The sequence below is a fragment of the Columba livia genome, chromosome 27 (genome assembly GCF_036013475.1).
Source record: "Columba livia isolate bColLiv1 breed racing homer chromosome 27, bColLiv1.pat.W.v2, whole genome shotgun sequence".
Lineage (NCBI taxonomy): Eukaryota > Metazoa > Chordata > Aves > Columbiformes > Columbidae > Columba > Columba livia.
The window spans coordinates 92,727-117,476 of NC_088628.1; the positions used below are offsets into that span (position 1 = coordinate 92,727).

At 51.5% G+C, this 24,750-nt stretch overlaps 1 long non-coding RNA gene across 10 annotated transcripts; it reads right to left on the reverse strand.

The window, feature by feature from the left end:
- Positions 1 to 5,116: 5,116 nt before the first annotated feature.
- Positions 5,117 to 17,387, reverse strand: LOC135576467 (uncharacterized). 10 transcript variants are annotated; one of them, XR_010468212.1, is made up of 8 exons: positions 17,117 to 17,387; positions 16,146 to 16,326; positions 15,592 to 15,766; positions 15,069 to 15,202; positions 12,097 to 12,302; positions 11,178 to 11,354; positions 10,761 to 10,872; positions 5,117 to 8,567 (listed from the first exon to the last, which is right to left on the reverse strand). It is a non-coding gene; the product is annotated as an uncharacterized LOC135576467 (long non-coding RNA). The 10 variants fall into 10 exon arrangements; XR_010468210.1 differs by having other exon boundaries at positions 15,592 to 16,326; XR_010468214.1 differs by lacking the exon at positions 15,592 to 15,766 and having other exon boundaries at positions 16,185 to 16,326; positions 17,117 to 17,386.
- Between the last annotated feature and the right edge of the window lie 7,363 nt (positions 17,388 to 24,750).

Below are 24,750 nucleotides of genomic sequence, written 5' to 3' on the forward strand. Positions count from 1 at the left end.
CACAAAAACCCCATTGACCCCACAGCCCCCCTGACCCCTACACCGCCCCATAGACCCTTGTGATCCCCCCCCCCCCCGCCCCATCCCCACCATGGTGTGCAGTGGAGATGTGGCCAGCTGGAGGAGGTGGGGGGGGTCTCACGGTCAGCAGGAGTGCAGTGGGGGGGCACGCGGTAAGCCGGGGGGTCAGGGGGGCACAGTCAGCCGGAGTTGGGGTGGACACGCAGTCAGCCGGAGTTGGGGGGGGGTGTCCATCAGCCAGAGGGGGGGGGGAGGGGGGGCGCGCGGCCAGCCAGAGTTGGGGAGGCGGTCAGCTGGAGTGGGGGGCGTGGTCAGCCGGAGGGGGCGTGGCCAGGCTGCCTTCGCTGTTCTCTGCGCAGGAGCTGCAGTGGGAAAGGGAAGGAAAGGGCCGTTATTTGTGTCACAGTCCTGGGAAACAGCCCCAAATCCCCCCGCTTCAATATTAACCGAGTGAGCAAATTAACTGCCAAAAAAATGGATCTTGAAAGCTTCTTTGAGCACAAATTATCCTAAAAACAGCCCCAAAATGAAGTAAATTGAATTTGAGATCAAACAGCCTTAAAAATCTCAAAAACCCGCCCAAATATGGTCCCTCACAGCTTTATATAATAAGATATATATGTAAAAATAGATTAGATACATTACATAGTAATTATACATATTAATATATAATATATATTAATATATATTAATATTATATATTAATTATATTAATATATTATATATCATATATATTAATATTTAATGAATATCATTATTACAATAATATGTTATAGATATCATCATTATATTATGCCATTATATATTAATTATAAATTACATTAAATAATATCAATGAATATTAGTTGATCAGTTAATTATATCAGATTATATATTATATATATTTCTACTACTCATCATATTATATCATTTATAGTACTATATTACTATATTGATTTTATCTATATATTTAATATTAAATTGAAATTAATTTTAATAATTTAAATTTAAATTAAATTAAAATATCTAGATAATTTTATAAATACAATGTAAACAATTAAGTGGGTTTAGGGAGGCGGCGACCAATCAGCGCCTTTCTCTCCTCAGAGGCAGCGACCAATCAGCGCCTTTCTCTCCCTCGGAGACAGCCGAGAGGGGCTGAGCCAGCGGAGGCTTTCCCGCCAGACGGCACCGGCCAATCAGCGAGCGTCTCCTCGGCCCCCTCAGCGTGAGGGGAGAACGGGACGGGGGAGACAAAACGGCGGCGGGTTAAAAAAGCCGAATATGTTCCCGCTTAAATATTAATTCAGTAAATTATAAATAAATAGATAGATTTTTAAAGCTTTTTTTGGGGTGCAAATCAGCACCAGATCTGGGACCCCCAGCTCTAGACACGTTCAATAAAGTGAATTCAGCCCTAAAACCCCCTCAGAAAACAACGAAATGCCCCTCCCGAGTTTAAATACAATAACTTACACACTTATTTCAACACCTATTTAAATTATTTTAACAATTAATAATTTAAATAATTAAGCGGCTTTAGGAGCCTCAGAACTGCCCAAAATGCTCAAAAAAACCCTCATAAAACCTCAAAAAGCCCCGTTTAAATATAATAATTTAAATTAATAAGCGGTTAAAAGAAAAAAACGGATTTGGACTCGCAATCCTGGGAAACAGCCCCTAATCTCCCGCCGGGTTTTAAATATTAATCTATTGTATAAATTCTTATCAATAAGTAGATTCAAAAAGCTTTAAAGTCGCAAATCGGCCCCTCAAACTTTAAATGCATTAAATAAACCTTTTTAAAAGCCGATTTAGACCCAAACGGCCCCAAAATGGCTCCTCACAGCGCTAAATAATTGAAACAATTCAGCGTCTTCAGGAGCCTCGAACCGCCCGCACCGCAGCTCAGTGAAATGAAACCGCGAAAAGCGCCGTTGAAGTGCCAGAGTTTAAATAAATCGGCGGTTTTTAAAAGCCGAATTGGGCTGTAAAACCCCAGAAACCCCAAATCCCGGTGTGACCGCTCAGCGTCAGCTCGCGCGCAGCGCTGCCCGCGCCGCGCCCCGCCCCCGCCGAGCCCGCGCGGCCGCTGCCCGCCGAGCCCCGCACCCTCCGAGCCCAGACCCGCACCAAGAGCCCCAGTTAAATACAGCAATTTCGACGTTAATAAACCAAGCAATTAAATCTTAGGAGCCTCAAACCCGCCCAAAATGTTCCAAACAAAACCTCAAACCCTTTAAACATAACAATTTAAATAAATAAGGACTCTAAAAAAACCCGATTTGGATTCAAAATCCCGGGGAAAAGCCCCAAATCTCCCCGAGCTTTAAACTTTAATTCTCCTGATAAACCCTCAATAAACAGATTTTAAAGGCGCCTTTTGGCACAAATCCGCATCCAAAATACCCAAAAATTACGTTAAGACATCCTTTAAAAGCCGAATTGGACCCAAACCAGCCCCGATTGCTGAGAAAAGCCCCGAACCGGCTCCTCCCGCTTCCAACACAACGATTTAAACCGCTAAAGCGGCTCCGGGAGCCTTAATCGCCCCCGGCCCCCCCCCCCCCATCACAAACTCGCGGCTTTAAAACCCCAATTTCGATCAAAACCCCCAGATACACCCGAGCCCGCCGGTCACTCATTAACCCGCCGAGCCCCAATTAACACCCGCACGATAATTACTGCCCTAACCCGCCCCGTTAACTGATTCCGGCCGCCGTTCCTGCCGCTTTCGGGTTTCCCGCGGGGGGGGGGGGAGTACTCAGCCGGTTCGTCAGCGCTGACGAGCTCACGCTACTGCTGCTGCCGCCGCCTCCGCCTTTCTGGTCCTGCGCGCCCTCTGCGCCGCCTCATTTATCACCTCGTTGTCCTGCCCGGTCCCGCCCCCCGCCCGCCCTCCGGCCAATGGACGAGCCGCCCCGTCAGCCGCGCTGCCCAGTCAGAGCTTCGTTGCTGTGGGCTGACGTCGGCGGGAAAACGGCGACCAATGAGCTCCTTTTCTACCTCAGGGGCGCTAGCGAATCAGCGCCTGTTACTGGGAGGGCGAACTTCGGCGGAAAGTGACCAATCAGTGCCTTCGTCACCTCAGCGACACGGTGACCAATCAGCGCCTTTCTCCCACCCCCTCGGAGAACCCCTCGTGGGGATGAGCCAATGGGCGACTTTCACGGCTGACACCGTCAGCCAATCAGCGAGCGCCTCCTCCCTCCCTCGGTATAAAATAACGAACGAGACCAGAAGGGGGAATACAAGATGGCGGAAGAGGAGACGTGATGCTGGCATGCAGCGGCGATTGAGGAGGAAGGAGGAGAGCTGGGGCTGATCAGAAAACCGGCGGCTCCTCCGGCAGCGGCAGAAGCAGCGATCGGGGGATGTGGGGGGTGGAAAAGCGGCGGCTTCTCCGGCTGCGGCAGCAGCGATTGGGGGATGTGGGGGGTGGAAAAGCGGCGGCTTCTCCGGCCGCGGCCGGCATGTGGCTTTACCGGCACCGGGGCTGCGAGACCGCGTGCTGTGGGGCTGCGGGGCGGGTGTGGGGCTGGGGGCTCCAGGGGTCCTGCAGCAGCGGCCGTGGGGCGGGATAGGGAGGCTGCGGTGATAGCCTGGGGGCCACTGAAGTGGCTGCTGTGGGGGCTCTGCAGAGACATGTCTGGAGCTCTTACGGGGCAGGAGCAGGGCTGCTGTAGCGGTACCTGAGGGGCAGCCATTGGGCTGCCACGGAGTTACTTAGGGGTCACGTATGGGTGGGGGGGCCCCGTGCGCAGCTGGGTGTAGCCCCACCTACGGGGGTGGGATCAGTGCTGAGGGGCGGGGACTGGGAGGACACGCCCATTGGGAGGCCCATCTGGGGGAAGTGGGCGGGGGGTGGGGCCTCCGTGTGTCACGCCCCCATAGGAGGAGCCTCTTGGGGTAGGGAGAGGGACACGCCCAAAGAGGGCGTAGCTTAGGAAGGGAGGGGTGGAGCCGAGAGAACGGTGAGCTCTGTACAGCACGTGCTCTGAGGGGGCGTGGTTTAGCAAGGGCCGAGTTTGGGGGTGGAGCTGTGGGTGGGGCTTTGCTGCATCATGCTGCTTGGGGGGGGTGGGCGCGATGAAAGGGGCGGGGTCTGCAAGGGACACGCGCCTCGGGGAGGTCACAGACTGGCAGGGGCGGAGCTTGGACGGGGTGGAGTTGGGGGTCTGGCTTTCTCAGACCACGCCCTTGGAGCTTGGATAGCACACTGAAAAATTAAAATTAACCGTTGTTAATCACATCTAGTTTGCTGTCTTTTTATTTTGACTCAGAGGTAATTAATAGCGGTCATGTTTTTGCACAACCCCAAAAAAGCTGTGGTTAAATTCAGACTGTCATAACTGTTTTCTAATATTATTTTACATCTAAGTATCTTTTAGTGTTCTGTTGGGAATCATTACTACCTGGGAACTTTTTAATACCCCTGTTTATAAACAGCCACTACTTAGTGGTTCCTTTATACTTCTCTTTAAAAAAAAAAAAATGTAACGTTTTGACTCTGTTTGGTTCTGAGCTTTGTTGCCTCCCATCTCGTGGCTCTGTTATAATTTAAATACTATTTGTGGCTCTGTTATAATTTAAATACTAAACACTCCCGATCACTTTCCAATGCTGTTTAAAATCTAAAGCTTCCTCACTTTGTTTCCTATGCAGTCATTCGTGTCTGCAGTTTATTTCATAATGGTTGTTCAAATGAAGCTACCAATGACTCCACATTAGTTTTCTGCCTTTATCATTTAAAAGGAATTCCAAACAATGTGTTTTTTAAACTAGGATTCAGATTGGGAATAACTGCTGCCTACTTCACCAAGTAATAGCTGAAATTAAATTTAGTTATTGCTCACGCCTAAATAATTTCATTTATTTACACATTAACATTTTTATCATTACATTACTACCAGGCGGATTAACTAGCACACATTATTTTTTATTATAGATATAAACTAGAGGTTTTCTTCTCTACAGGTATTACTTCCAATTAGTGCTCCAGTATTTATATTCCACTCTCTTAAATTTTACTACATAAATTTGGGATAATTACTGTCTGCAGAGTTTTGAGTAACAGCTAGAGTAGATGACAGGCATTATTTACTCCCAAAGACTCTTCTGGTTGCTCTTATTTAAGTTTTAATTCTAAATGTCTTACAGTAAGTAAGTAGTTCAAATAATAAAACACCAGGACCTTGGAATTTCCAGGAAAACCCACCGCAGCGCCTCGACGTGTCCGGAGATTGTCGGTGCCGGCTCCGCCAACAACGCGTCCAACGAACGCCAGGCTGCTGCTGGGGCTGCGGCAGCGCGACGGAACCGACCGGAGCGCGGGGAGGAGACTCAGCCCAGCAGGTACCACACGTAACGTGGAACACCGGGCAGCGCAACTTCATTTCAAAGGAGGAACACACACACGGAGCACAAAGGATGCTATTCTGCACGAGATGCGCTGTCCTTAGCAGCTGCACAGCGACACTGTCTCTGTGATTTGGAGATCTGGTGGCAAATGAGGGAGCTCTGCACGTTGCACCTTTCAAACCTGCATACTGAATCACACTTCACCCTGCAGGTGACACCAGAAACTAGGAAGCCTCCAAAAAGAATTTACAGCCCCACACCCAAACCAGCTGCACTCACCTCCACAACCAATCCTGCTCTACACACACCTCCTTCTCCTTCACACACCCTTCAACAGCCAGATCCACAGCCATCTCCTCACGGTCATTCACTGCACTGAACGCAGCAGGGCAGAGTGGCGGGGGGAGAAAGCTAAAGGAAATTATTTAAAAACTTCCTGTGTTTTTTTCAGTGGCATTTTTGGTGTTATTTTTGTTGGGGGTTGGGTGACATGTTGGGGTGTTTTTAATTAAGGAAACTGCTGTTTCAGCCTGCAAGTGAAAACAAACCACACGCACAAGGCTGGACACGGTCAAAGAAGCCCCAGCTCGTTCCGCAGTCGCTGACAGCGCGTCCATTCAGCCGTCTGCCCCCCCTGACGCGCTCCCCCAGGCGTACCCGGCTGGACACACACACGTGTGCTGGGGAACTCGGACCAGCACTGCATTCTGGGGAGGAGTGAAGGACGAACCAGAAATAAATCCTGCAAGAATCCATCTCTAAAACACTGTAGATCAACAACGACAGTTGTAAGTCACAGACACTCCTCATTTTCTCTCGGACTCTCACAACAGTAATAAGTAAGTCCTGAAGGATGGAAAACACCAGGATAGGCTGGGAACAACAACAAAGGTAGGTAAAAGAAGGTAAATGGGGGCTCTCAGGGGCCCCAAAAGACAAGCTCAGCTGTCCTGAGAGGAGCAGATGGGAATCAGAGGAGTTCTGAGGGGATTGGGGTGGGGGGCTGTCCTGGTTTCGTTAAAAAACAAGTTTCTCTTTCAGTGAATTTGCCTGTCAGCTAAAGCTTCATATTAGCTGCATTTTCCTGGAGAACCAGATACATGAGGGCCCAATATGCAGGGTTGACCCTCATCTTAGGGAAGTTTGTAGTCTACCTGGAGCCCGGATCAAGGATATTGCTAGAGAGCTCCCCAAACTGGTGCACCCAACAGACTACTACCCGCTGCTGGTCTTCCAGACAGATGGGGAGGAAGCTGCTTCCCGTAGTCTGAGGGGAATGAAGAACGATTTCAAGGTCTTGGGAAGGATGGTGAAAGACTCAGGGGCTCAAGTGATCATCTCTTCACTCCTTCCTTCTTCAAGGGACAATGTGGGATGGAATAGGAAAATTCAGTCTCTTAATGGTTGGCTCCAAGACTGGTGCTACAGACAGGGCTTTGGATTTTTTTATAATGGTGGGTTTTATAAGTCACCAATCCGGACAGTGTCAAGCGGGAAAGGTTTATCTCGCAGGGGCAAAAGGATGCTGGGGCGGGAATTAGCTGGGCTCATTTGGAGAGCTTTAAACTAGGCTCGAAGTGGGATGGGGTTGTAGCTGGGCTTGTCCCAGTGGGGCAGCATTCTAAATCTGATGAGGACCGGGTGGCCTCCTATGCCCCTAGGGAGAAATTGGTGTGCTCTGCTCGCTCCCTGAAATGCCTGTACACCAATGCACGCAGCATGGGGAATAAGCAGGAGGAGTTAGAATCCTATGTTTGGTCGGGAGATTATGATCTGGTGGCAATTACGGAAACATGGTGGGACAGTTCACATGACTGGAATGTGGTCATGGATGGCTATGCCCTTTTCAGGAAAGACAGGCCAGCCAGGCGTGGTGGTAGAGTTGCTCTCTATGTGAGAGAGCAACTACAATGTACTAAATTCTGCCCAGGAGTAGATGACGAGCGAGTTGAGAGTGTATGGGTCAGGATCAAGGGGCAGGCTGGCAGGGGTGACACTGTTGTGAGCATCTGCTACAGGCCACCAGATCAGGCTGAGGAAGTTGATGAGGCCTTCTATGGGCAGTTGAGCGTGGCCTCACAGTCACAGGCCCTGGTTGTTGTGGGGGATTTTAACTTCCCTGATGTTTGCTGGAAGGACCATTCAGCCAGCCAGCCACAGGTTCCTCCAGTGCATTGATGATAACTTCCTCATGCAGATGGTAGAGGAGCTGACTAGGAGAGGTGCACTGCTGGATCTCATCCTCACTAACAAGGAGGGTCTGGTCGAAGCAGTAAAGGTTGAGGGCTGCCTGGGTAGCAGTGACCACGAGATGGTAGAGTTCAGCATCTTGGGTGGCAGGAACAGAATAGCAAGTAGAATTGCAACCCTGGACTTTAGCAGGGCTAACTTTGGCCTTTTCAAGCAATTGCTGGGGGAAATCCCATGGGCAAGACTGATTGAAGGAAAAGGGGCCCGAGATAGCTGGATTGCATTCAGAGATTGCTTCTTCCACGCTCAGGATCAGAGCATCCCCACACGAAGGGAGTCAAGGAAGGGAGCCAGGAGGCCTGCGTGGTTGAACAGGGATCTGTTGGGTATGCTCAAGCAGAAGAGGAGAGTTTACAGGTCATGGAAGCAGGGGCTGGCCACTTGGGAAGAATATAAGGCTGCTGTTAGAGGATGTAGGAAGGCAGCTAGGATAGCCAAGGCCTCCTTAGAATTACAGCTGGCGAGAGGGGTCAAGGACAGCAAAAAGAACTTTTTCAAATGCACAGCAGATAAAACTAATACCAGAGGCAATGTAGGCCCACTGATGAACGGGGTGGGTGCCCTGGTGGCAGAAGATACAGAGAAGGCAGAATTGCTGAATGCCTTCTTTGTCTCTGTCTACTCTGCCGGAGGCCGTCCTGGGGAGCCCTGTACCCCTGAGACCCCGGATGAAGCCAGGTCAACGGAGGAGTTTGCTTTAGTTGATGAGGACTGGGTTAGGGAGCAATTAAATAGTCTGGACATCCATAAATCCATGGGTCCAGATGGGATGCATCTGTGGGTGCTGAGGGAGCCGGCTGAAGTCATTGCTGGACCGCTCTCCATCATCTTTGCCAAGTCTTGGGAAACGGGGGAGGTGCCCAAGGATTGGAGGAAAGCAAATGTCACTCCAGTCTTCAAAAAGGGCAAGCAGGAGGACCCGGGTAATTATAGACCAGTCAGCCTCACCTCTGTCCCTGGGAAAGTAATGGAACAGCTTATCCTTGGTGCCATCTCAAGGCATATCAAGGATAAGAGGGTTATTAGGGGCAGTCAGCATGGCTTTACCAAGGGTAAGTCGTGCTTGACCAGCCTCATAGCCTTTTATGAGAATGTAACAAGGTGGATGGATGATGGCAGAGCGGTGGATGTGGTCTACCTTGACTCCAGTAAAGCCTTTGACACAGTCTCCCACAGCATCCTCACAGCTAAGTTGAGGAGGTGTGGTGTAGACAATAGAGTAGCGAGGTGGGTTGCAAACTGGCTTAAGGAGAGAAGCCAGAGAGTGGTAGTCAATGGTGTGGAGTCTAGTTGGAGGCCAGTATCTAGTGGAGTGCCTCAGGGGTCAGCACTGGGGCCAATATTATTCAATATATTCATTAACGATTTAGACGAGGGAATAGAGTGTACTATCAGCAAGTTTGCTGATGACACTAAGCTGGGAGGGGTGGCTGACACGCCAGAAGGCTGTGCTGCCATCCAGCGGGACCTGGACAGGCTGGAGAGTTGGGCGGGGAATAACCTAATGAAATTTAACAAGGGAAAGTGTAGAGTCCTGCATCTGGGCAGGAACAACCCCAGGTTCCAGTATAGGTTTGGAAATCACACATTAGAGAGCAGTGTAGAGGAAAGGGACCTGGGGGTCCTGGTGGACAACAGGATGACCATGAGCCAGCACTGTGCCCTTGTGGCCAGGAAGGCCAATGGCATCCTGGGGTGTATTAGAAGGGGAGTGGCTAGTAGATCGAGAGACGTCCTCCTTCCCCTCTACTCCACCCTGGTGAGACCACATCTGGAATATTGTGTTCAGTTCTGGGCCCCTCAGTTCCAGAAGGACAGGGAACTGCTGGAGAGGGTCCAGCGTAGGGCAACGAAGATGATTAAGGGAGTGGAGCACCTCCCTTATGAAGAAAGGCTGAGGGAGCTGGGTCTCTTTAGTTTGGAGAAGAGGAGACTAAGGGGGGACCTCATTAATGTTTATAAATATATAAAGGGTGAGTGCCATGAGGATGGAGCCAGGCTCTTCTCGGTGGCAAACAATGATAGGACAAGGGGTAATGGGATCAAGCTGGAACACAAGAGGTTCCGCTTAAATTTGAGGAAAAACATCTTCTCAGTAAGGGTGACAGAGCACTGGAACAGGCTGCCCAGGGAGGTTGTGGAGTCTCCTTCTCTGGAGACATTCAAAACCCGCCTGGACATGTTCCTGTGCGACCTCACCTGGGCGTTCCTGCTCCAGCAGGGGGATTGGACTGGATGATCTTTTGAGGTCCCTTCCAATCCCAAACATACTGTGATACTGTGATGTTTTGGTAAACATAGCAATGGAATGCTAACTTGTTGATAAGGACAGATTCACATCTTGCAAGAGGGGCAACAAGAAACAGGTGACCAACAAACTGACCAACTGTGTATAACATCCCATTCACATGAATACTTCATATAAAAGTGGGAGATCATGAGGATCTTGTCCTTTTTGCCCTTTTTCGTCCCTTCTGCTTATGGTGACATTAGAAGAGGACCTTGCTAGTCGTCCCTGCGAACTGAGGACTACTGAGAGACTGAATCCAGCTCCGGTTGGCTGCAGAGTCCAGTCCAGGACTTCAGGTGCTGACTCTGCAGTTGCTGAGACTTTCAAGATTGGTTTTGTATATTTTGTATTATTTTCTCTATTCTTATTAGTAGCATTAGTAAAACATTGTTAATTTTTCCAACTCTCTTCTCTCTGTCCTTCTTTCCCTCCCAATTGCCTGTCCTGAGTGGGAAGGGGGGAGAGGGAGGGGCAAAAGGGGGAAGTGGGGGGAAGACAGGGTTAACAATACATCTGCCAGGGTTTTACTGTCACCCTGCAATCTAAACCCTCGACAGGGGCCAACAGATGGGGGGTCCTGAGAGGAGACAAGAGGGAAAAATGAGGCCTCTGGGATGTGTCAAGAGCAAATGGGGAAGTTTTGAGGGGAAGAGAGAAAAGAGGGGAATTTAATGGGGCAAAGGTCAAACAGGCACCATGATGCCACCAAAGAGCCTGCAGGGACCCAAAGGCAGGCAGGGTAATCGCAGAGGAACTGGGAGGAAACGGGTTTCTGAGGGAACAAGGTGGCGAGTAAGCTTGTGAGGGGTCCAGAGGCAAAGGGATGTGTCCCGAGGAGAACAAATAGAAAGGTTCTTACTCTGAGAAGTTGTCCTTGACTTTGTTCCACCAGCAGCCGTCCTGCGGTCTTGGCACAGCCTGGGGATCCCTGACCCGCACCACCACAACCTTTAACAGCACATCGGGCTGCTCTAGAACCGGAATGACAAACAGCAAGTATTTCTCTAGGACAGCTTTGATGTGGGATTGTTCTGTTTTCTCTGCAACGGACAGGGAGAAATTTCTCCTCCCCACAGTACCACTAAACACCCCACCCATGATTCTTCAGGCATTTTGGGGCTGTAAGCCCCCATCTCTCACTGGCCTGCTCCTCCAGCAACATCATTGTCACCCCCCGAGCCCCCCCATTTATTCACTCCAAAAAAAAAGGTAGAAAAGGAAAACAGCCCCAGTGGGCAGCACATTACTTTAAAACACCATTTACATATGTACATACCAGAGCCCCCAAAAAGGGGGGGCAGCGCCCCGAACAGCCGCAGCCACGTCCCACAGGCTGGCAGCCGCGCCCCGGCACGCTGGGGACGGAGGATGGTGCTGTGTCTCCCGCTCCGGCGCTGCTCCCCCCACCTGGGCTGGGGGGTCTGCTGAGCATGGGGCGGTCACAGCTCCCCCTCTGAAACACAGGAATTCCACATTAGAGTTCCGCATTGGGGCGGCCGGGTGCAGCACCGCGCTTTGCCCGCAGCCTTTCCTTCTTTGTCCAATTTATACAATGGCCTCTGCTCATCAGATTCCGCCAGGGCTGCTCTACTCGCATTACCACCAGGTGGTTCCCCAATCTCTTTCCCATGAGCTAAAATACCCCCTAACGGGCTCTTTTGCAGAGTACCGCTACTACGCCGTCCTCCCGTTACGCGTCACGCAGGACGACACGGCTCATCTTGTAACAGAGACAAGCAATAACTATGAACGCTTCTAGCAGCACTCCACAGGCAATACTAAAACCTGCCCACGACGTACCGCCCTCACAAGTTGTGCTCCAAGTTTATCCCGCCCTCTCCAAAACAAAACAATTCCGGCACGCGGCTCAAATCTGTCTAACGCTCAGCGCCGCAATCGGGACGCTCGGCAACACGGGCGGCTTCACGGCGCTCGCGCCCCTTGCACGCTAAAGCCACCGCAGCTTCTGCTGTAGGTTTTGGCGTTCAAGTGCATAGTCAGAACCAAGGCCTATCCAAGAATTAAACTGAACTACGGTACGCCTCACCGCTACGTACGGAGCCGGCTCTACACCGCGACAGAGCGCCGGAACAACCGATACCAAAAGCTGGCCGCCCAAGCAACCCCACAGCAACTACCGTACGCCTTTAAGGTGCTTGCAAGCCCGTACGTGCTATCCTGCCTAAATTCCGTACCGCGACTTACGGAAGCCTCGCAAGCGCGTGCCCGGTCCCGGCTCTCAGCGAAGAAAGACCCCTCACCAGAGGTCCTCATCCGTCCCCGCGGCGATGCGACCGAGACGAGGAGTCTCTCCAGAGAAATCTCCAGGGCGCGCCGAGAGAGCCCTCGACTCCGCGGGTCCCGCAGCCGCACAGAGCGGGTCCTCCGGCCGCCTCGCCGGCTGAAACGGGGAAGGAAACGGGACGGCAGAGTCAGCAGCGCTGCTAAGCCGCATTCTTGACTTCATTTGATGAGGTTAGTTATAATAGTTTAGTTTCTCACTGACAACACATCTCTTAATTATTAGTTAAATACAAACTAAGCTCTCAGCTTCTAAACAACGTGTTACACAGAATCACAGAATCGACTGGGTTGGAAAAGACCTCAGAGATCATCGAGTCCAACCCTTGGTCCAACTCTAGTCCGTTTACTAGATCACGGCACCAAGTGCCATGTCCAATCTCAGTTTAAAAACCTCTAGGGACGGCGAGTCCACTACCTCCCTGGGCAGGCCATTCCAATGCCGGATCACTCTCTCTGTAAAGAATTTCTTTCTAATATCCAGCCTAAATTTCCCCTGGTAGAGTTTAAGCCCATGCCCCCTTGTCCTATTGCTGACTGCCTGGGAGAAGAGACCAATCCCCACCTGGCTATAACTTCCCTTAAGGTAGTTATAGAGAGTGATGAGGTCACCTCTAAGCCTCCTCTTTTCTAGACTAAACAACCCCAGCTCCCTCAGCCTCTCCTCATAGGTCTTATGTTCAAGTCCCTTCACCAGTCATGTTGCTCTTCTCTGGACCCGCTCCAGCACTTCAATGTCTTTCCTGAACTGAGGGGCCCAGAACTGAACACAATACTCCAGGTGTGGCCTCACCAGTGCAGAGCACAGGGGAAGGATCACTTCCCTTGTCCTGCTGACCACGCTGTTTTTGATACAGGACAGGATACCATTGGCCTTCTTGGCCACCTGGGCACACTGTTGGCTCATGTTGAGCTTCCTGTCAATTAGTACCCCCAGGTCCCTTTCTGTCTGACTACTCTCCAGCCACTCTGTGCCCAGCCTGTAGCGCTGCAGGGGGTTGTTGTGACCAAAGTGCAGCACCCGGCATTTGGCCTTATTGAACTTCATCCCATTGGAATCAGCCCATTTTTCCAGTCTATCCAGATCCCTCTGCAGAGCCCTCCTGCCTTCCAGCAGGTCGACACTCCCTCCCAACTTGGTGTCATCAGCAAATTTGCTGATGATGGTCTCAATCCCCTCATCTAAATCATCAATAAAGATGTTAAACAGGACTGGACCCAACACTGACCCCTGGGGAACACCACTAGTGACTGGCCGCCAGCTGGATGCAGCCCCATTCACCAGCGCTCTCTGGGCCTGGCCCTCCAGCCAGTTCTTAACCCAGCCAGTTCTTAACCCAGCCAGTTCTTAACCCACACTTGTCCAAGCCATGGGCTACCAGCTTTAGCAGGAGTATATTATGGGAGACAGTGTCAAAGGCCTTGCTGAAGTCCAGATAGACCACATCCACAGCTTTCCCCTCATCCACCAGCTGGGTCACCTGATCATAAAAGGAGATCAGGTTGGTCAGACAGGACGTGCCCCTCCTAAACCCATGCTGGCTGGGTCTGATCCCTTGTCCATCCTGAAGGTGCTGTGTGATTCCATTCAGGATGATCTGCTCCATAACCCTGCCAGGCACCGAGGTCAGACTGACAGGCCTGTAGTTGCCAGGGTCAGCTCTGCAGCCCTTTTTGTGGACTGGGGTAACATTGGCCAATTTCCAATCATATGGGACCTCCCCAGTGAGCCAGGACTGTTGGAAGATGATGGAGAGCGGCTTGGCAAGTTCTTCTGCTAGCTCCCTCATCACCCTAGGATGGATCCCATCTGGTCCCATAGACTTGTGAGGATCCAGATGGCTCAGTAAATCACCAACTATTTCCTCCTGGAATACAAGGGGCCTATTTGGCTTTCTATCTCTGCCAACCATCTCCAGAGATGAGTTGTCCTGAGGGCCACCTGTCTTACTGGTAAAAACTGAGGCAAAGTAGGTATTAAGTACCTCAGCTTTCTCCTCATCTTTGTTAACTATATTTCCTTCAGAGTCCAACAGAAAATGGAGGTTTTCCTTGCCCCTCCTTTTGTTATTAACATATTTGAAGAAGGACTTTTTATTATCCCTGACAGAATTGGCCAAGTTAACTTCAAATTGCACTTTTGTTTCCCTGATCTTTTTTCTGCATGATCTAGCTATTTCCATAAATTCTTCATAAGTAGCCAGCCCTTTTTTCCACAGTCGGTAAAGTCTCTTTTTATTTCTGATTTCATTCAAAATCTCCCTGTTTAGCCAAGCCGGTTGTCTTCCCCGCCGGCGAGCCTTTCGGCACACTGGTATAGCCTGTTCCTGTGCACTCAAAACCACCTGCTTGAAGCATGTCCAACCCTCCTGGGCCCCCTTGTTTTTAAGCATTGTTTCCCAGGGTATGCTCTGAACTAGACTTCTGAATAGGCAAAAATCTGCCCTCCGGAAGTCCAGCATAGAGGTTTTGTTAATGGTTCTCCCTGCATCTCTGAGTATTGAAAATTCTATTATTTCATGGTCGCTATGCCCCAGGCGGCCTCCAACCACTACATCTCCCACCAGCCCTTCTCTGTTTGTAAACAGTAGGTCTAGCGGGGTCTTGCCCCTGGTGGGCTCATTTACCAGCTGATGAAGGAAATTGTCCTCTATACACTCTAGGAACTTCCTAGACTGCCTCTTCTGTGCAGTATTGAGCTCCCAGCAGATATCCGGCAGGTTAAAGTCACCCACAAGAACAAGGGCCGTTGATTTTGAGACATCTGCCAGCTGCTTGTAGAATAATTCATCTCCTTCATCGTCTTAACCTTCCGTCTCCCTCTTGTCACACAGAAGGAGCTAAAAGGTGAAAAACGTCCCCTCACCGTGCAGGCGGTCAGAAAGCATTTCCCTCACGTCAACTGGTTCATGAGGGCTACATCTTGTAGAACTTCACCGCAGCGTACGCTAACTCGGCAGCTTCTCTTCAAAAGCGGGAAGAGAAAACAGGGACAGGCGTCTGAAAAAACAAGGCAGAGAACAGAGCAGCTGGGAACACCGTGTCATTTGCACGTGCACGTCCCACAAGCCCCCGAAAGTCGGGGAGCTCCCCGAGGAAAACAAAGCGGGGGCAGCGCCCCAAACAGCCGCAGCCCCGGCCCGCAGGCCGGCAGCCGCCCCCCGGCACGGCAACGCTTCCGGCCGACCCGAGAAGGGAGCCGTTCGTGCCGGCCGGTATCGACACCCCCCTTTTCCAGGCAGCTCGGAGAACTCTATTTGCCAGTGTTGTCCTGGTACGTTTCCCTCGTCCGGCTGCTCTTGTCTGCACCCCGTATACACAATTAAGATGGTTTTCTAGGCATGTTTCCCATTGCCTCGTTCGCACAGAGTTTCTAAATTCGCTCTTACCTTTTCGTCTGCTCTTGATAGAGCGCATCAGCTCCTCGCACCGCGAGGCGCCACTACTCTCCCGTCGCCGGTCACGGCTCCTTTGGACCCTAATTCTGATTCGGCTATAAATCTTCTATTAATTTCTCATCCTCTTTGTTACAGTTTCCTGACGTTGGCTGGAGGACACGGCCACCTGGGGTCAGAGACGTGGCTTATGTATCGGTCTCTGTCCTTTCAGTGGCTGGTTTTACAGCGGCGTCTGCCAATTTATTGCCAGTTTCCTGATCAGCGTTTCCCTTCTGAGGCCCTTTGCAACGCATGACGGCAACTTTTCTAGCAACAGCACAGCTTCCAGCAACTGGAGCATCACGTTTAATCTGCCTTCCTTGTGCCGTTAATATACTTTATTCTTTTCAAACGGCTTCAAGGGCCCGCACCCTTCAAGAAACCTGCTTAGAATCAGTGCAGCTACTAATCTTCTTCTCTTTGCATAACTCTAAAGCTCACGTGAGAGCAATTTCTTCAGCTTTCTGGGCAGAAGTCCATGGAGGTAAAGCTTTAGCTTCCCTTACCTGCTGGGCAGTCGGCACCGCACGCCCGGCTTCACGTACCCCTCGCTTTACGCAAAGCTGCTCCCATTGGTGACCCGGGAGTCTTCGGCATCCTCCAGCGGCCGGTCCCTTCAATCCGCTTCTGCTGTTGCCAAGCAATCGTGGGCCACTGACTGTGAGACGGATCCACTGAGGAAAGAAGCTGCGCCGACAATGTTAGTAGGAGCAATATTTACATCATTAAACGTTCTAAGGAGGCATCGAGGGAGGGATGTTGTTTTCATACAAATGGGGACCTGACCCCCGTCGGGGGGACGGACACTGACACGCAGAGACCTGACCGCGAACCCCTGCGGCTCAATCAGCGTCTCTGCCCCCGGCCCTGCGCTGCAGTACCCGACTTTCGCCACAGGGCGGCAGCACCGAGGCGCGCCGCGGCACCGCGTTGGGGCGGCCGGGTGCAGTACCGCGCTTTGCCCACAGGACGGCGCCACTGAGACCCGCCGCGGCAGCCCCGGGCGAGCGGTCGTGCCGCGTTTTGCGGGAATCCCACCAAAAAAACCCCAAAAAACAAACGCGACAAAACAAAAAAGCGTACAGAGAGCCGCGGCGCGTAAGCCGCGCCCGCAGGACACGGAACCCGCCGGGCCTCGCCCCGAGCTCCCGCCGAAGCGGTGCCCCACTCGCCACGCCACGCAGCCTGCAACCGCGCCTTAGCTCTGCTTTTAAACGTCCCAGTGACCGATGGGGGCTGCGCCGCTCCTGGAGGGACTGCCGCACCGGGCACGGGCGCTGCGCCGGAGGGAGACGCGGCTCCGGACCGCAAGACTTCAGCGCCCCTGCCCGCAGGGTCGCACGCCTCCCAGCAGCTTCGCCAGCTCGGCCGTAAGGGCGGGGGGGGGGAAACGGAACCGAACGCCTCCGCGCCGCGCCGGCCCCTCCCGCTCCCCCCGTTCCAACGGCACGGTCACCCTCGCCGCTGCCGCACTCACCTGCCGCCTCTTTCGCCGCTCCGTTCCCCTCGCGCTCCCCCACCGTCCCGCCGGGCTCCGCGGGCACCGACAGCTGCCGCGTCCCGGAGACCCCCGCGGCGGAAGGTCCCCGGCTGTCGCTTCCTTCCCCTCTGCCCTTCTGCCGCCTCCGGGGAACCTCACGAAGGGCGGCCCTGAGCCGCCTGCCTCCCGGGCGCCGGCCGCAGCGAGCGCTCCGCAGCCGCCCCAACCCCCGTTCCCGTTCGCTCCCGGTCCCACCCCCCCGCCTTCCACACCCAGACACCGCGGACCCGCATGCCAGGACCTATCAGCGCTCGCGGTTTGCGCCTGCGCACTAGGGAGACCGCAGCACCCGCCCCTTGCCGCATCCCGGTTGGCTCCCCGGGACACGTCAATCACCTCTCTTGCCGCCTATCAGCGCTCGCGCTAGGGGCATGCGCAGTAGGGAGACCGGAGCACCCGCCCCTTGCCGCATCCCGGTTGGTTCCCCGGGACACGTCAATCATCTCCCTCTCCGCCTCTCAGCGCTCGCGATTTGGGCATGCGCAGTAGGAAGACCGTAACGCCCGCCTCTTCGGCAACATCATTGGCTGCAGGAGGCACGCCACTCAACGTCTCTCCGCCTATCAGCGCTCGCTATTTGGGACATGCGCAGTACGGAGCCCTCGACGCCCGCCCCTCCGGCAATCTGATAGGCAGACAGAATGGCAACTGACGTGCCTAGGCAGCCAACCAGCGCTCCGCTCCTCCAGCCCTCCAGCCCTCCCGCGCCATCTGATTGGCCCGCTCTGCATCCTCACCCGCCGGCTCACCGCCCTGCCGGGACCCCCCCTCCGCGCCCTTTGGTCGCGCGGCTTGCCGCCGCCGCCGCCGCGTTTAAAAGGCGACAACGAACCGCGCTCCTCTGCTTCACGCGGAGAAGGGGGGCGGCTGGTCACCCGCAGCAGAAAAAACCCTTCTGTCTTGCGTTGCCCTTCGCCGTTACCTTCGCACGGCTGTGAACTCGTCAACGTAAAGCAGCCGCCTGACAGACGCACGCTCAGAACTTGACTAGGCTGGGGTTTTTGTCTGTCTTACACACACGGACTTGCACTTCTCGGAGGAAACACATTCTTTTTTAAGTACAGCCTCTCCCTGGGGAAATAACGTGCCCACTCCGAGCTCCCAAACACCAGGGAGCCGCGGGGAAACCAGTGAAAGCCAAGACCCACAGCGGCAACGTCAAGTGCAATTTGGCTTCAATTCTGATCACGCACTTAAAGGCCTCTCTCAGTCCTACCAATGAGTGCTCCTGTTCTGGAAGGACAAACTTTCTTACCTGAACATCCTAAACTGAAGGCTCCACGGAACAGAACGGGGATTGAGCCACAGGGCAACGTGCCATCCATTTACACTAATGGGAAAAAAAAAACAACCTAGAATTCAAACCCAAATTTAAAACTGCACGTGTCTTTTCCAAGCAGAATGAGCCTGTGATTCCACAAAAAAAGAAGGGCAAAGAGCAGGTCAGCTTATCAGAGAAAGACAGTGACTGGGAGCAAGACAAGGAGACACAGAGAGAGGGAGAGAGAGGCAAAAGGGACGGAGAGGCCAAAATGAGCGCTCCACAGCCCCCCTCCCTCGCCCCGACCCCCGTTTCCCCGTTAACTCCCGGTACCCGCCCCGAGACCCCACGGACGCGTTTGCCAGGGAGGCAGCTGTTCAAACGGGATTGAGACGGCGCGCTCTGATTGGCTGCTTTCCACCCCGCCGCGCCGTCCTCCTATTGGATGCTCCTTCCCGAGCTCCGCGCCCAGGTGCCCGCCTCAGCGTCGGACCTGACTGAGGACTGCGCAAGTTGGGCATGCGCAGTACGGAGACCGCAACGCCCGCCCCTCCGGCAACCTCAATGGCTGCCTAGGCACATCAATTGCCATTCTCCCCGCCTATCGGCGCTCCGCCCCTCCAGCCCTCCCGAGCGATCTGATTGGCCCGCTCTGCATCCTCACCCGCCTTGTCTGTCATTTTTAAGCAAATTCTTTTTTAAGCACAGCCTCTCCTTGGGGGGAAAAAAATGCCCACTCCGAGCTCCCAAACACCAGGCAGCCGCGGGGAAACCACTGAAAGCCAAGACCCACAGCAGCAACGTCAAGTGCAATTTGGCTTCAATTCTGATCACGCACTTAAAAAAGCCTCTCTCGGCCCTACCAATGACTGCTCCTTCTCTGGAAGGACAAGCTGAACGTCCTAAACTGAAGACTGCACGGAACGCAACTCCACTAGCAGCCAATTTGCCTCTTCTCTGGCTTCCCCGTGGAATATCTTGTAGCGCCCTCCAACTCGCAAACGTTCTTCCCCAGTCCACGGCCCCAGACGTGGAATCTCCTGAGCGGCAAGCGGAATCAACCGCGCGGGATTTTCTTCACGGCACAGAGAAGGCGACGCTGGCAAAAAAGCACGCCAGAGCACCTGAACCCGTCTGCCGCCCCCAGCCTGTGGCCAAGAGACCGGGAGCACCCTGCCCGAGGGGCCACGCGCCCCCCGGCTCCAGCCGGCAGGTCTCTCTCCCCTCTGCCCCCCGGCACCGAGGAGGTGCTGCCGCCTCGCCCGTGCCCCCTGGCAGCGGGGCCACCCCGGGAGAGCCAGAGGACCCCGCCTTGCTGCTACCCCGGGAAGGGCGCGGACAGGCGCAGGTTTAATCCCTGAGAGAGAGAGAAGCCGGGCTCCCCGCGCTCACCTCCCCAGGGGAGGCACAGCCAACGGCCGCTCCAGCTCCGAGCGGCTCCCGCTTGTTGCCACCGCAGGTCCCTTTGGCTCCACCTGACGCGGCCCCCGGGCAGCGCGCGCGTCCCCTCACCGTGCAGGCGGTCAGAAAGCATTTCCCTCACGTCAACCGGTTCATGAGGGCTACATCTTGTAGAACTTCATCGCAGCATACGCTAACTTGGCAGCTTCTCTTCAAAAGGGGGAAGAGAAAACAGGGACAGGCATCTGAAAAAACAAGGCAGAGAACAAAGCAGCTGGGAACATCGTGTCATTTACATGTGCACATACCATAAGCCCCCGAAAGTGAGGGGGCTCCACTAAGAAAACAAAGCGGGGGCAGTGCCCCAAACAGCCACAGCCCCGGCCCACAGGCCGGCAGACGCCCCCTGGCACGGCAATACTTCTGGCCGACCTGAGAAGGGAGCCGTTCATGCTGGCCAGTATCGACACCCCCCCTTTTCCAGGCAGATTGGGGAACTCTCTTTGCCAGTGTTGCTCTGGTACATTTCCCTCGTCCAGCTGCTCTTCTCTGTACCCTGTATACACTATAGAGATGGTTTTCTAGGCACGTTTCCCATTGCCTCGTTCGCGTGATCCTAACCCTAACCATGATCCTAACCCTAACCCTAACCCTAACCCTAACCCTAACCCTAACTCTAATCTGACCCTGCCCTGACCATAACACTCACCATATCCCTAAAATATGTTTAACCATAACCCTAAAGGTCACCATAACCGTAACCTAAGCCTAACCCTAACGCTAAGTCTAAACCTAAACCAACCTTAAACCTAACCCTAACCATAATCCTAACCCTAACCCTAACCATAACCCTAAACCTAACCCTAACCCTAACCTAGCCCTGACCCTGACCGTAACCCTGACCCTAAAATTAAATTAAGTTTAACCATATCCCTAAACCTCAGCATACCCGTAACCTAAGCCTAACCCTAACGCTTCGTCTAACCCTAAAGCAAACCTATTCCTAACCCTTACCGTACTCCTAACCCTAACCCACCCTAACCAAGCCCTGACCCTGAGCGTAACCCTGACCCTAAACCTAACTTATGTTTCACCATAACCATAAACCTCAGCATAACCGTAACCTAAGCCTAACCCTAACGCTACGTCGAACCCTAAACAAAACCTAAACCTATCCCTAACTGTACTCCTAACCCTAACCCTAACGTAGCCCTGACCCTGACTGTAACCCTGACCCAAAACCTAACTTAAGTTTAACCATATCCCTAAACCTCAGCATAACCGTAACCTAAGCCTAACCCTAACGCTACGTCGAACCCTAAACAAAACCTAAACCTATCCCTAACTGTACTCCTAACCCTAACCCTAACGTAGCCCTGACCCTGACTGTAACCCTGACCCAAAACCTAACTTAAGTTTAACCATATCCCTAAACCTCAGCATACCCGTAACCTAAGCTTAACCCTAACGCTACGTCTAACCCTAAAGCAAACCTAAACCTAACCCTAACCCTGACCCTAACCCTAACCCTAACCCTGACCCTAACCCTGACCCTAACCCTAACCCTAACGTAGCCCTGACCCTGACTGTAACCCTGACTGAAAACCTAACTTAAGTTTAACCATATCCCTAAACATCAGCATACCCGTTACCTAAGCCTAATCCTAACTCTAATTTTAACCATAAACAAACCCTAATCCTAACCCTAACCGTGATCCTAACCCTAACCCTAACCCTAACCCTAATCCTAACCCTAAACCTAACCTAGCCCTGAACCTGACAGTAACCCTGACCCTAAGCATAACAAGTTTAATCACAACCATAAACCTCAGCATACCGGTAACCTAAGCCTAACCCCTACGCTACGTCTAACCATAAACCAACCCTAACCCTAACCCTAACCCTAACCCTAACCCTAACCCAGCCCTTACCCTGACCGTAACCCTGACCCTAAACGTAACTTAAGTTTAACCATAACCATAAACCTCACCAAAACCGTAACCTAAGCCTAACCCTAACGCTAAGTCTAAACCTAAACCAACTTTAATCCTAACCCTAAACGTAATCCTAACCCTAACCCTAACCCTAACCCTAACCCTAACCCTAAACCTCAGCATACCCATAACCTAAGCCTAACTCTATAGCTACGTCTAGCCCTAAACCAATCCTAATCCTAACCTTAAACGTAATCCTAACCCTAACCCTAACCGTAACCCTAACCTGACCCTGACCCTGACCATAACACTCACCATAACTCTAACATATCTTTAACTATAACCCTAAACCCCACCATAACCGTAACCTAAGCCTAACCCTAACGCTAAGTCTAAATCTAAACCAATCTTAATCCTAACCCTAACCGTAATCCTAACCCTAACCCTAACCCTAACCCTATACCCTAACGCCAACCCTAACCTAGCCCTGACCCTGACTGTAGCCCTGACCCAAAACGCAATTTAAGTTTAACCATAACCCTAAACCTCAGCATACCCTTAAACTAAGCCTAACCCTAATGCTACCTACATCTAACCCTAAACTAAACCTTAACCTAACCCTAACCGTAATCCTAACCCTAACCCTAACCCTAACACTAACCATAACCCTAACCCTAACGCTAACCCTAACCCTAACCCTAACCTAGCCGTGACCCTGACCGTAACCCTGACCCAAAATCTAACTTAATTTTAACCATAACCCTAAACCTCAGCATACCCGTAACCTAAGCCTAACCCTAACGCTACATCTAATCCTAAAGCAATCCTAATCCTAACCCTAACTGTAATCCTAACCCTAACCCTAACCTAGCCCTGACTGTGATCGTAACCCTGACCCTAAACCTAACTTAAGTTTAACCATAACACTAAACCTCAGCATACCCGTAACCTAAGCCTAACCCTAACTCTAAGTCTAACCCTAAAGCAATCCTGACACTAACCCTAACCGTAATCCTGACCCTATCCCTAACCTGACCCTGACCATAACACTCACCATAACTCTAACATATGTTTAACCATAACCCTAAACCTCACCATAACCGTAACCTATAGCCTAACCATAACGCTGAGTCTAAACCTAAACCAACCTTAATCCTAACCCTAACCCTAACCGTAATCCTAACCCTAACCCTAACCCTAACCCTAACCCTAATCCTAACCCTAACCCTAACCCTAACCAACACTAACCCTAACCCTAATCCTAACCTAGTACTGACTGTGACCATAACCCTGACCCTAAACCTAACTTAAGTTTAACCATAACCCTAAACCTCAGCATACCCGTAACCTAAGCCTAACCCTAAAGCTACGTCTAACCCTAAACCAAACCTAACCCTAACCCTAACCCTAACCCTAACCCTAACCTTAACCCTAACCCTAACCCTAACCCTAAGACTAACCCTAACCCTAACCTAGCCCTGACTGTGATCGTAACCCTGACCCTAACCCTAACCCTAACCCTAACCATAACCCTAAACCTCACCATAACCGTAACCTAAGCCTAACCCTATCGCTACGTCTAACCCTAATCCAACCCTAATCCTAACCCTAACCGTAATCCTAACCGTAAATCTAACCCTAACCCTAACCCTAACCTAACCCTGACCGTAACCCTGACCCTAAACCTAACTTAAGTTTAACCATAACCCTAACCTCACCATAACCGTAACCTAAGCCTAACCCTAACGTTAAATCTAACCCTAAACAAACCCTAATCCTAACCCTAACCGCAATACTAACCCTAAACCTAACCCTAACCCTAGCCCTAACCCTAACTCTAACCTAACCCCAACCTAACCCTGACCCTGACCATAACTCTAACCCTAACCCTAACCTAAGGTTAACAGTTACCCTAAAGCTCACCCTAACACTAACCTAATCATAACCCTAACCTAACCCTCACCCTAAACCTAACCGTAACCCTATTCCTAACCCCTAAACCTAATCCTAATCCTTACACTAACCCTAACACTTACCCTAACCCTAACCCCTAACCCTAACCCCTAAACCTAACCCCTAACCCTAACCCCTAACTCTAATTCTAACCCTAACGTAACCCTAACCCTAACCTAACCCTAACGCTAACACTAAGCCCTAACCCTAACCCCTAACCCTAACCCTAACCCCTAACCCTAATCCTAACCCCTAACCCTAACCCCTAACCTTAACCCTAACCCTAATCCCTGACCCTAAACCAAACCCCTAACTGTAATCGTAACCCTAACCCTTACCCTAACCCTAACCCTGACCCTAACCCTAAACCCTAACCTAACCCTAACCCTAACCTAACCCTAAACCCTAACCTAACCCTAAACCCTAACCTAACCCTAACCTTAACCCTAACCCTAACCTAACCCTAAACCCTAACCCTCACCCTAACCCATAACCCTAACTCTAACCCTCACCCTCACCATAACCCTCACCCTCACCCTATCCCTAACCCTGACCCTCCATTTATAAACAGCCACTTTTTAGTGATTCCTTCTTATTTCTCTTTTAAAATAGAAAAAAATCTATACGTTTTGACTCTATTTAGTTCTGAGCTTTGTTGCCTTCAGTCTCATGGCTCTGTTATAATTTAAATACTAAACACTCCCTAGTACTCTCCAATGCTGTTTAAAATCTAAAGCTTCCTTACTTTGTTTCCTATACAGTCACTCATGTCTGCAGTTTATTTCATAGCGGTTTTTCAAACATAGCTACTAATGACTCCTAATTAGTTTTCTGCCTTTATCATTTAAAAGGCATTATAAACTATGTGTTTTTTTAAACTACGATATTGTTTGGGAATAATTACTCCCTAGTTCACCAAGTAATAGCTGAAATTAAACTTAGTTATTACTCACGCCTAAATAATTTCATTTATTTACACTTTAACTTTTTTATCATTACCTTACTACCAAGTGGATTAATCT